We start from the raw sequence: 13,180 nt of genomic DNA, 5'->3' as shown, positions 1-13,180 counted from the left end.
AGGTTCAGAATGTCCACTGTGGGCCTACACATTGCACACCCTTTAGTTTGTCCATTTTCATCTCACACGTTTTTACATGAAATGTAAAACATTTACAATTTCAATAGCTCCTTGGTCATGTCACCTACTGACTTCAAACAAGGTTCATAATGTACACTCACTGGGCCCACACATTGCACACCCTTTAGTTTGTCCATTTCCATCTCACTCGATTTTACATTAATTTTTCAGAATTTAAAACTTCAATAGCTCCTTGGTCATGTGACCTACTGGACTCAAACAAACTTCAGAATGTCCACGGACTAGCCTTATATATTGCACACTCTTGTTTGTGTTATGTAAAATCAGACAGTAGAACGTACATTTTTTATAGTTTTAAATTTCAATTGCTCCTTGGTCATGTAAATTACACACCTATGAAGCGTGCAGTGGATATACACCCATATTGCATAACCTCTAGTCATGTATCTTCTATATTGTTGTACATTAATATTAGTTTGACAATTAGTGGGTTCAGTGTTGTGTTAAACCTTTTCTTTAATATTTATCTATAATAATTGGTAGTTCTAAATACTTATTTTCCCTGTTTTATTTTGCCACAGTATTTAACAACAGTACACAATAGGAGAGAGACAGATCCTTTCATCGTTAATATCAACCATAGAGGAAAAGGGCAAAGTACGAGAGTCATGTTATTAATTGTCCAAAGCAGGGATGGAGAGTGAGCTAGTGAGATAGGCTGCAGTGGGTTTGCTGGGCAATACATACAGTGCCTTGCGAAAGTATTCGGCCCCCTTGAACTTTGCGACCTTTTGCCACATTTCAGGCTTCAAATATAAAGATATAAAACTGTATTTTTTTGTGAAGAATCAACAACAAGTGGGACACAATCATGAAGTGGAACGACATTTATTGGATATTTCAAACTTTTTTAACAAATCAAAAACTGAAAAATTGGGCGTGCAAAATTATTCAGCCCCTTTACTTTCAATGCAGCAAACTCTCTCCAGAAGTTCAGTGAGGATCTCTGAATGATCCAATGTTGACCTAAATGACTAATGATGATAAATACAATCCACCTGTGTGTAATCAAGTCTCCGTATAAATGCACCTGCGCTGTGATAGTCTCAGAGGTCCGTTAAAAGCGCAGAGAGCTTCATGAAGAACAAGGAACACACCAGGCAGGTCCGAGATACTGTTGTGAAGAAGTTTAAAGCCGGATTTGGATACAAAAAGATTTCCCAAGCTTTAAACATCCCAAGGAGCACTGTGCAAGCGATAATATTGAAATGGAAGGAGTATCAGACCACTGCAAATCTACCAAGACCTGGCCGTCCCTCTAAACTTTCAGCTCATACAAGGAGAAGACTTATCAGAGATGCAGCCAAGAGGCCCATGATCACTCTGGATGAACTGCAGAGATCTACAGCTGAGGTGGGAGACTCTGTCCATAGGACAACAATCAGTCGTATATTGCACAAATCTGGCCTTTATGGAAGAGTGGCAAGAAGAAAGCCATTTCTTAAAGATATCCATAAAAAGTGTCGTTTAAAGTTTGCCACAAGCCACCTGGGAGACACACCAAACATGTGGAAGAAGGTGCTCTGGTCAGATGAAACCAAAATTGAACTTTTTGGCAACAATGCAAAACGTTATGTTTGGCGTAAAAGCAACACAGCTCATCACCCTGAACACACCATCCCCACTGTCAAACATGGTGGTGGCAGCAGCATCATGGTTTGGGCCTGCTTTTCTTCAGCAGGGACAGGGAAGATGGTTAAAATTGATGGGAAGATGGATGGAGCCAAATACAGGACCATTCTGGAAGAAAACCTGATGGAGTCTGCAAAAGACCTGAGACTGGGACGGAGATTTGTCTTCCAACAAGACAATGATCCAAAACATAAAGCAAAATCTACAATGGAATGGTTTAAAAATAAACATATCCAGGTGTTAGAATGGCCAAGTCAAAGTCCAGACCTGAATCCAATCGAGAATCTGTGGAAAGAACTGAAAACGGCTGTTCACAAATGCTCTCCATCCAACCTCACTGAGCTCGAGCTGTTTTGCAAGGAGGAATGGGAAAAAAATTCAGTCTCTCGATGTGCAAAACTGATAGAGACATACCCCAAGCGACTTACAGCTGTAATCGCAGCAAAAGGTGGCGCTAAAAGTATTAACTTAAGGGGGCTGAATAATTTTGCACGCCCAATTTTTCAGTTTTTGATTTGTTAAAAAAGTTTTAAATATCCAATAAATGTCGTTCCACTTCATGATTGTGTCCCACTTGTTGTTGATTCTTCACAAAAAAATACAGTTTTATATCTTTATGTTTGAAGCCTGAAATGTGGCAAAAGGTCGCAAAGTTCAAGGGGGCCGAATACTTTTGCAAGGCACTGTATACTGAAGATGTAACCACAGTAATGGTGGCCAGAAAATCAATGAATGAAAATTGAATATTGAAAAATTAAACAGAAATTGCAGACCTCTAATCTTTCTAACATGTCAACTGACACTTTACTTCAAATAAGTACAAATCATTTCACAGTGTTAACTTTCTCTTTATCCCTGGTTGATGTACATTTCAGAGCCTCTTCAGTGTGGATGGGGTATAGCATACATTTTCAACAACACAGACAGCACTTCCAGTTTGTGTTCTTCACTCTGAACTCTTTTGTCTTCATTCCTAGGCACAGCACATGGAACCACCGTTGGCATGCAAAACATTCAATCTAAAACAAAACAAAGCATAACACGTTATAAATTATATCAAATATCCATGCAGTATGACGAATTAGCCATCCATTGTGTTATATAATAAATTGTCTTGCATGCCGTCACTGTTGTCAAAAGATTATAAACATGTTAAATAAAGTTATGAACCCAGTCAGTCTTTGGGCCACATGCAGGTTCTTTGTCAGTGGCACACATGAAACAGTTGTTGGCTTTGTTGAACTCTGAAATCATAGGCATGAACTGAACATATGGCTGTCCCACACAACTACATAAAAATAAAGAATTTACATTTACTTTGAATTAAATGTCATTACATACCAGACATTTTTAGTAAATCCTCAGCCATTTCTTTTCGCAGATGCTCCATGTGTTTTTTGTGAAGGTTCTATATCAATTTGGTAGGGGATGTTGGGGAAGTTCTGTGCAACTTCCTTGGCCATCATCAGTGTTCTCTTTTTTATGTAAACATAATGGAATTCTGATTAGTTATAGGCAAATAAATACGCAGGCCAAAACTGTATGCTGATTTCCTTATCAATATAATCTAAGAGGTAATTTCCTTTTTACCCCCTTTCTACACATAGCCTAAATTATAGGCACTGAACCATTTACAGGAGAATAATAAAAGTAGCATATAGGATCCAACCCTATCACAGAGTGAATAAGAGTAGAGCGTTTGTAGGCTTTAAAAAAAAAAATATTAAGTGACAGTTTCATCAGTACATGTTCATAGGGAAATGAGAGACTAGTCAGTGGTAGAATTGGCAAGATATAGGCAAGATGCAGTAGATGGTATAGAGTACAGTGTAAACATATGAGAAGAGTAATGTAGGGTATGTAAACATTATATTAAGTTGCATTGTTTAAAGTGGCTAGTGATATATTTTGTACATACATTTTTCCAATATTAAAGTGGCTGGAGTTGAGTCAGTATGTTGGCAGCAGCCACTCAATGTTAGTGGTGGCTGTTTAACAGTCTGATGGCCTTGAGATAGAAGCTGTTTTTCAGTCTCTCGGCCCCTACTTTGACCTCGCCTTCTGGATGATAGCGGGGTGAACAGACAGTGGCTCGGGTGGTTGTTGTACTTGATGATCGTTATGGCCTTCCTGTGACATCGGGTGGTGCAGGTGTCCTGGAGGGCAGGTAGTTTGCCCCCGGTGATGCGTTGTGCAGACCTCACTACCCTCTGGAGAGCCTTACGGTTGTGGGCGGAGCAGTTGCCGTACCAGGCGGTGATACAGCCCGACAGGATGATCTCGATTGTGCATCTGTAACAGAGTGCTTTTGGTGACAAGCCAAATTTCTTCAGCCTCCTGAGGTTGAAGAGGCGCTGCTGCGCCTTCTTCACCACTCTGTCTGTGTGGGTGGACCAATTCAGTTTGTCCGTGATGTGTACGCCGAGGAACTTAAAAAATACTACCATCTCCACTACTCTCCCGTCGATGTGGATAGGGGGGGTGCTTCCTCTGCTGTTTCCTGAAGTCCACGATCATCTCCTTTGTTTTGTTGACGTTGAGTGTGAGGTTATTTTCCTGACACCACACTCCGAGGGCCCTCACCTCCTCCCTGTAGGCCGTATCGTCGTTGTTGGTAATCAAGCCTACCACTGTAGTGTCGTCTGCAAACTTGATGATTGAGTTGGAGGCGTGCATGGCCACGCAGTCGTGGGTGAACAGGGAGTACAGGAGAGGGCTCAGAACGTACCCCTGTGGGGCCTCAGTGTTGAGGATCAGCGGGGTGGAGATGTTGTTACCTACCCTCACCACCTGGGGGCGGCCCGTCAGTTGCACAGGGCGGGGAACCCAGGGTCTTGAGCTTGATGACGAGTTTGGAGGGTACTCTGGTGTTAAATGCTGAGCTGTAGTCGATGAGCAGCATTCTCACATAGGTATTCCTTTTGTCCAGATGGGTTAGGGCAGTGTGCAGTGTGATTGCGATTGCGTCGTCTGTGGACCTATTGGAGCGGTAAGCAAATTGGAGTGGGTCTAGGGTGTCAGGTAGGGTGGAGGTGATATGGTCCTTGACTAGTCTCTCAAAGCACTTCATGATGACGGGTAGTCGTTTAGCTCAGTTACCTTAGCTTTCTTGGGAACAGGAACAATGGTGGCCCTCTTGAAGCATGTGGGAACAGCAGACTGGGATAAGGATTGATTGAATATGTCCGTAAACACACCAGCCAGCTGGTCTGCGCATGCTCTGAGGACGCGGCTGGGGATGCCGTCTGGGCCTGCAGCCTTGCGAGTGTTAACACGTTTGAATGTTTTACTCACATCCGGCTGCAGTGAAGGAGAGTCCGCAGGTTTTGGTAGCGGGCCGTGTCAGTGTCACTGTATTGTCCTCAAAGCGAGCAAAGAAGTTGTTTAGTCTGTCTGAGAGCAAGACATCCTGGTCAACGACGGGGCTGGTTTTCTTTTTGTAATCCGTGATTGACTGTACCCTTGACCTGTATGTGGGACGGCAGGGTAGCCTAGTGGTTAGAGCGTTGGACTAGTAACCGGAAGGTTGCAAGTTCAAACCCCTGACCTGACAAGGTACACATCTGTCATCCTACCCCTGTTCCTAGGCCATCATTGAAAATAAGAATTTGTTCTTAACTGACTTGCCTAGTTAAAATAACAAAATTAAAACTGTAGACCCTGCCACATACCTCTTGTGTCTGAGCCTTTGAATTGCGACTCTACTTTGTCTCTATACTGACACTTAGCTTGTTTGATTGCCTTGTTACCATAAATATGTGTTTATGATGGGGCCGGCAACAGAGTTCCCATTGACTAAGCACCGCGGAGACCAATCAGGAGAGAATACATACAGGTCAAGGGTGCCAATTGAAAGTCAAGGTGGGGGATGCCGTCTGGGCCTGCAGCCTTGTTCCTTTTGGATTACTCTCTCTTTACAGAAAACCCCTGTGGTTCAAGTCAAGAGCTTTCAGTCTGCTCTGCGCATTTCTGAAAGTGACAGAGCCAGCAGCCAAGAGAGTTTTTCACAGTATGTCATAAGAAGTTATTACAGTTATTGCGCCGGTATGTCCCTTGAGTTTTCAATTTCAAACTCATTGCACAATATGTAAACAAAGCCGAATGTAACTGAACGTAGTTGACCAAAGCATGTTTCCTCATAATCAGCTGGAAGTGTTTGCTGTCTGTGGTTCGGTTTGTCATGTGCGAATTGCAACAGTATTGAAAATAAAACCGGATACAAACCGATATACAGACCAGTGTACTGAAGGTCGGGTTGATAGCATTTCCCTGTAGATCTTTATATCAGATTACTTCCGACATAGGGAAAAAAATCTGCGGAAAAAGTTAGAACAACATCCTGACTTGTAATGGGACTGTTCGGCAATGCTGAGCCTACATGTTAGCGACGAGTGTGTAAGCTCTGGATAAGAGCGTCTGCTAAATGACTAAAATGCAAATGTATTGATGTCTTTTCTATACCCTCAGTAAACTCTATGGAGACCAGGCCAGTTTATTTGATGCGTCATCTCTCATTTATCACAGTGTTAATCTGCTAAATTGTAATTATTCGCTCCTATGGCCTATTTACTGCCTACCTCCTCATGCCTTTTGCACACACTGTATATATACATTATTTTTTTCTACTGTGTCATTGACTTGTTTATTGTGTTATTGGCTTGTTTATTGTTTATTCCATGTGTAACTCTGTGTTGTCTGTGTCACACTGCTTTGCTTTATCTTGGCCTGGTCGCAGTTGTAAATGAGAACTTGTTCTCAACTAGCCTACCCGGTTAAATAAAGGTAAAATAAAAAAGTCATGGTTCTCAGGTTGGTAAAACTGCCATCCAACTCCTCAGTATTTTGGGCTCCCAAGTGGCGCTGTGGTCTAAGGCACTACAGACACCCTGGTTCGAATCCAGTCTGTATCACAACCTGCCGTGATTGGGAGTCCCGTAAAAAAAATCAAATCAAATCAAATTTTATTTGTCACATACACATGGTTAGCAGATGTTAATGCGAGTGTAGCGAAATGCTTGTGTTTCTAGTTCCGACAATGCAGTAATAACAAGTAATCTAACTAACAATTCCAAAACTACTGTCTTGTACACAGTGAAAGGGGATAAAGAATATGTACATAAGGATATATGAATGAGTGATGGTACAGAGCAGCATAGGCAAGATACAGTAGATGGTATCGAGTACAGTATGTACAAATGAGATGAGTATGTAAACAAAGTGGCATAGTTTAAAGTGGCTAGTGATACATTTATTACATAAGGATACAGTCGATGATATAGAGTACAGTATATACGTATGCATATGAGATTAATAATGTAGGGTAAGTAACATTATATAAGGAAGCATTGTTTAAAGTGGCTAGTGATATATTTACATCATTTCCCATCAATTCCCATTATCAAAGTGGCTGGAGTTGAGTCAGTGTCAGTGTGTTGGCAGCAGCCACTCAGTTTTAGTGGTGGCTGTTTAACAGTCTGATGGCCTTGAGATAGAAGCTGTTTTTCAGTCTCTCGGTCCCAGCTTTGATGCACCTGTACTGACCTCGCCTTCTGGATGATAGCGGGGTGAACAGGCAGTGGCTCGGGTGGTTGATGTCCTTGATGATCTTTATGGCCTTCCTGTGACATCGGGTGGTGTAGGTGTCCTGGAGGGCAGGTAGTTTGCCCCCGGTGATGCGTTGTGCAGCGCACAATTGGCCCAGCGTCGTCTGGGTTTGGCCGTCATTGTAAATAATAATTTGTTCTTAACTGACTTGCCTAGTTAAATAATGGTTCAATTTAACTGCAGTTTGAAAACAACAAAGTTAGCCTACTGGTTCGAGCAGGATAGCAAGCGTCTGAAATCTCAAATGTTCAGGTTAGCTTTCTTATGCTGTAACAATCTCTTTACCCCCCCAGTTCTTAATCACAACTGGTGAGGTCCACACTGTGTTCGGTGAGGTGTCAGAGGGTATTGGCGTCTTGGATAAGCTCAATGACACCTTCGTTGATAAGGTCTTCATCCCTTTTCAGGATATCAGGCCAGCAGATTTCATTTCCTCGAACCATATTTAAATGCAGCAATGTTAGGGGTAAATTAGAATATAATTGAATACACTTTCGAATTTCCTCATGAATAGCTCCCATACAGAGGTGTAGATGCAATGACCTACTCAGACATCCCAGTATAAAGTGAGAAGAGAGGTGTGATACTTGTTTTGTGTCATTGCAGGATAAACCACACTGTGATCCTGGAAGACCCTTTAGATGACCCTGCTGACCTGCCCGTGCCGAACCGTTCCCCCGAGCCTACCAAGGAACAGCTGGATGTGAGTGACTGGGTACTTTCAGGTACCATTTGAGGTCAAAGCAATGCATATCTCACATTTCAGAGCAATTTAACTTTTCATAAACTTTCTTAAAAAGCCATAAGTTTTAAATTATAGTTTCTCTGTTCATCAAAGGAAAGGTGAATGATTTTCTCAATACCTGAACAAAAGTAACTGTGATGTTACTTCAGATTTTTTGATGTCATGTACTGTACACCTTTTGTTGATTTGCAAAGTCAAAGCCTCTTTGGTGTGCAGAGTGGTCGTATTGGAGCAGAGGAAGTGATCAACGACACAGATGGTGAGGAGGCTGAGGAGCTGGATGAGCTGCTGAAGGAGGAGGCGGCCAAGACCCAGGCCATCCTTCTGGAGATGGTGAGATGGGGGTCTTGTGGTTCTGTCCACCTAGCCTTGTAGAGGATGCGCATACTTTCAGGCGCAATGGCAGAGCAGATTTTGTAACACCACTTTGTGTACTGATTGATGTTGAAGAACCCAACACTAGTTCATTAGCTGGTAAACATATTAGTGTTGTAAAGATTATATGGTGGTTTTATGAGAGTTTTGTGGTTTGAGACGTTGTCGTGTGTATGTGCTTGTGTAGGTGGGTAATCTTCCTGATGCGGAAGTGAAACCTCCGGAGAATGTTCTGTTTGTGTGTAAGCTGAACCCTATGACTATAGAGGAAGACCTGGAAATCCTCTTCTCTCGCTTCGGACTTTCACCCTGTCTATTTCAACATACTGGCCTCCATGACACTACTATACATATTTCATTAGAAATAGACCTAGTCCTAACCATTTAAAAATTGAAAGGAGACTTGGTAGAATATTGGTGTATTATCCTATATTAACGTGTTCTTATTTCTGTACAGCTGTGAGATCATCAGAGACTTGAAGTCAGGAGAGTCTCTGTGCTATGCTTTCATTGAGTTTGAAAATAATATGTTTGGTTTTCACTTGATTTCTATATGTACCATGAGTTAGCATTTAGTAATTTTAGCCCTCTTTAAACATTGAACAATGATCCACTCATATTCACAAGTCCAAATCAAGACTAAGCTAAAATTAGATTAATTTTGGAACCGTTTAAGTGCAGTTATGCAGAATACAAATAGAGGGCACCAGTTAGTCAGAATTGAGAGTACACATTAATTCACTTGAAAGGGTTTTGTTTACTGAATTGATAGGTTGTTTCCTTATTCACTATACACATAAGGGCTCAGTTTACCCTCTTAGATATAATTGATGTAATTTCGCTCCACAGGAGGGGGACTGTGAAAAGGCCTTCTTCAAGATGGACAACGTGCTCATAGATGACCGACGCGTACATGTGGACTTCAGCCAGTCTGTCTCAAAGATGAAATGGAAAGGCAAAGGTAATCACTTATTAAAACAACTCATTAACTTCCTTTTAATATTTTGGGTTTTTCAGTATTTCCATTATATATATATACTTTCAGAGACTTTAAGCCTCAATCAGGCACTTTAGCTAAAGGATGTGCCTTTTACCTTCTCTTCTAAGTAGAGAAATTAACAAGGTCTTTTTTGGTTTTCTAGGTGGGAAGTATACAAAGGATGACTTCAAGGCCTATGAAAAAGAAGTGGGATACAAATGAGCTCTTAAGGATAAAGTCAAACCCAAGCCAGAGTATCCTTAAATGTTTTTATATTTGCTATTCATATGAAGTGAAAGATGGGGGTTAGAACCGTGTAAAATAACTAAACTGTGCACCATTTCACATAGCAATCAGGTTAGAGAGGTCAACTATTGTAAAGATGTTTCTGTTGGAGGAAATTTAAATTTCTCTGGAAGAAAGTGTTTCTCTTTGAAATGTTGTCTTGGCAAACCTTTTAAAGAATTACTCTCTTTACTTAAGTTTTACTTAATGGTCCCAAAAGCTCCAAGTACGACCTGCTTTTAGAGGAAGAAGGAACAAGCCATTGGCATGCTGAGAAGAAACACAAAGACAAGAAGCACAATCACTCAGACAACAAGGACACCAGGAAGTCTAAGAAATCCAAGGTTGACTGAAAATGTCTCCCCAACTCATTGTTTGTGAAAAATGTCCTTTGTTTCACAATAATGTTCAGTCAGAGCATTAGAGTAAATATATGAGTAAGCATGGCTCATGTGATTTGGGTATGGCCTATTATTTCAACAGTTGTGACACCAGTCACTCCAGCTACACAGTCATTCCGCAGAGTATAACTTGGCCGTGTAACTCCAAAGATTTCTATCTAACCTTTCTCAAATCTCTTTCTCTCCCATGTTATACCTACAGTGGGACAGGGAGGAACCCCGGCGGGAGAAAAAGACAGACTGGCACCATTCTCACTCCAGGGAAAGAGACGACGGCGATGACCACCATAAGCACAGCATGTTCCATGAAAAGCACCGCCCGGAGGGCCTTGACAAGGGCCACAGGGAGAGTAGCCGTAGTCACTCACCCTAGAAGTCTAAAGACGAGGAGAGGAGCAGACACCGATGATGAGAGAGGAATGGGATTGAGGTCCGTTCCATTTCAACTTCCATCAATTATGGAATTGTCCGTTCTTTTCATGAATTGACTAAATTTAAATGGAATTGGTCCTCCCAAATACCTGCCTCTGTGGCCCCTACTACCCTACCACCACCACCCATGTGTGGGAGAGCAGAACCAGGGACTCATCATGACTAAAACCTCGGCAGTTAGTAAGGTTGTGTAAGTATATTTGTTTTTTAGTTTGACTTATACCTACCCCACCTATCTTTCTCTGTTCATCAAAGGGCGGGTGAATGATTTTTTTCCCCCCATGTTTGTCTTTGACCTTTTACTGTAGTTTCTTACTGATTTTTGTAGAGTAAATAAATTAAGTGGGCATGGAAAACATGAGTTGTGTTTCTGAGTGAGTGCACTGCAAAGGGAATTCCCTGTGTAACCCTCTCCACGAGGTCGGCCAGTGTGATATCACTGAAATAGCATGATATCTCACCTTCCACCTCGCTGAGTGAAAACAAGTGGGAGGAAGCTATGCTAGCTGAAAGTTGTGTGGGCTACATCTCTAAATGAGGGATCCTCTTTTGGTGACAGTTTTAAATGTTTTGGGTCTGTGTATCTTGGCAGTACTGTCAGAAAGGGTATCAGTTAGCCCAACCTGAATCCTGTGTTGAAGTATATTGGGATGTGAGGGGAAAACCAAAAGAGAGCTAGGCTATATGTAATTCGATACAGTCCTGACCAAATGTGTTCAGAATAATGTTTTCAGCCTTGGCAGTCATAGAAGAATAGCACAGTGAGGGTTAGTGTGTGCAGCTATTGAACAGTCGTTGAGTTTTCCACAGGGCCTCTCCTTGTGCAATGCTGTGGGCCACCACTTCTAGCCCCCTCTGAGTTCCCTGAATTAAAGCACGAGAGACCCAAGTCAACATTCACCATATTTGGTCTGTTGACATTTGGAATCATTTCACATTTGGTTATTTCTCAGAATGAGATGCCATTTTGAAGCTTCCCAAAATGGGTTGTTTTTTAACTTGTACTGAGTGTGGGGGTGGGGTGGTGGTGGAACCAGATGGCTGTTGGAGGGAAGCCGGTGAGGTTTAGCGTGGTTCAAGTTGTAAAAAGACTGCAGATAGACAGAGGTATGTTTTGTTTTCCACCCCCATATCTAACCACTGTCTGACTTCCCCAACAGCCCACAGTACCTGAGTGAGAGCAAATTGCACTTGACAAAAGGAGTGAATATTATGGCACTGTAGAAAGCTAAATCATGAGCAGACAGTTGTAGGATCCCACGGTCAGAAGCTGATTCCCATCATTGACCAGAATTAGGAAGAACTTGGGACCAAGGGAAGTGTACAAAGTGAAATGTCTCCCCACTGGGCACACACTGGTTGACTCAATGTTGTTTCAACGTAATTTGTCAACGTATTGTGATGTGGAAAATAAATTGAAAACAGTAGTTTGATTGGATTTCAAAAAAAGTAATCTAATTTCAACCAGCATTGTAAACACTGAAATTAGGGTAAAACTTAACAGGTTGTTACATCAATGTATTTAAGTCAGTCAATCTAATTCCAACGTAATCATCAGAACTATGTATGCATTGAAATTGCATTAAATACCACGAATAAACATTAATCTTTTTCATAATATGGTGGTTGAAATGGTTGAATTTCATATTTGATTAGGCATATTTTATTTGGTCATATTTTAATAGTAAAATGGTATGTTTGAATCAACATCATTATTTTAATGTCATGCCAACAACCTAAATAAAGAGATATATTGAAATAAAATGTGAAGCTACAGTCCAACAGTTCCTGCCAGAACATTGCCTCCTACTGGTACATGAGGGGTAACGCACTTCAGTGAGAACAAGTCTACCATCCAGATGCCGACATCTATGTACTAAAGCCTTGTTCACACTGCAGACCGTAATGCTCAATACAGTTTTGTTACAAGTGACCAACTCGGATTTGTGTTTGTTCAGACAGCAGTCATTTGCTAACATGGCTACGCTAGTTGTCAAAGTAATGACGGATATTGTGCACAGTGATTGAAGCTGATTGGTGGTGCTCATGCTTCCTATCACTCAAAAGTTCTGTAGAAGACTAAGGTGACAATGCCTGCCATGGATGTTGCTTTGAATGTTCAAAAAGATATGAGCCAACTTTCAAAACTAGTCATTTTTGTCTAGCCTCAGCAATCAAATAGCTGTTTAGCTTTTGAGCACATTTACTAATTTGTTTGTAAACAGTTAACAAGCTAGTTAGCTACCACATGTCCCTAATATACAGTGCATTCTGAAAGTATTCAAACCCCTTGACTTTTTCCAGATTGTTACGTTATAGCTTTATTAAAAAAATTGATTAAATACTTTCCCCCCGTCATAAATCTACACACAATGCCTCATAATGACAAAGCAAAAACAGATTATTTTTGCATATTTAAAATAAATGCTGAAATCCCATTACATAAGTATTCAGACCCTTTACTCTGTACTTTGTTGAAGCACATTTGGCAGCGATTACATCATCAAGTCTTCTTGGGTGTGATGCTACAAGCTACGCACACCTGAATTTGGGGAGTTACTCCCCTTCTCTGCAGATCTTTTCAAGCTCCGTCAGGTTGAATGGGGAGCATCGCAACACAGCTATTTTCAGGTCTCTCCAGAGATG

At 41.4% G+C, this 13,180-nt stretch overlaps 1 pseudogene; it reads left to right on the top strand.

Moving 5' to 3' along the window:
* The first annotated feature begins 6,078 nt into the window (after window positions 1-6,078).
* Window positions 6,079-12,173, top strand: LOC110529199 (annotated as a pseudogene).
* Window positions 12,174-13,180: the final 1,007 nt, after the last annotated feature.

Source organism: Oncorhynchus mykiss, chromosome 8 (assembly GCF_013265735.2).
Source record: "Oncorhynchus mykiss isolate Arlee chromosome 8, USDA_OmykA_1.1, whole genome shotgun sequence".
Taxonomy (NCBI): domain Eukaryota; kingdom Metazoa; phylum Chordata; class Actinopteri; order Salmoniformes; family Salmonidae; genus Oncorhynchus; species Oncorhynchus mykiss.
Note: the sequence above shows the minus strand (reverse complement) of the source record. Positions and strands in the feature narration are given on the sequence as shown.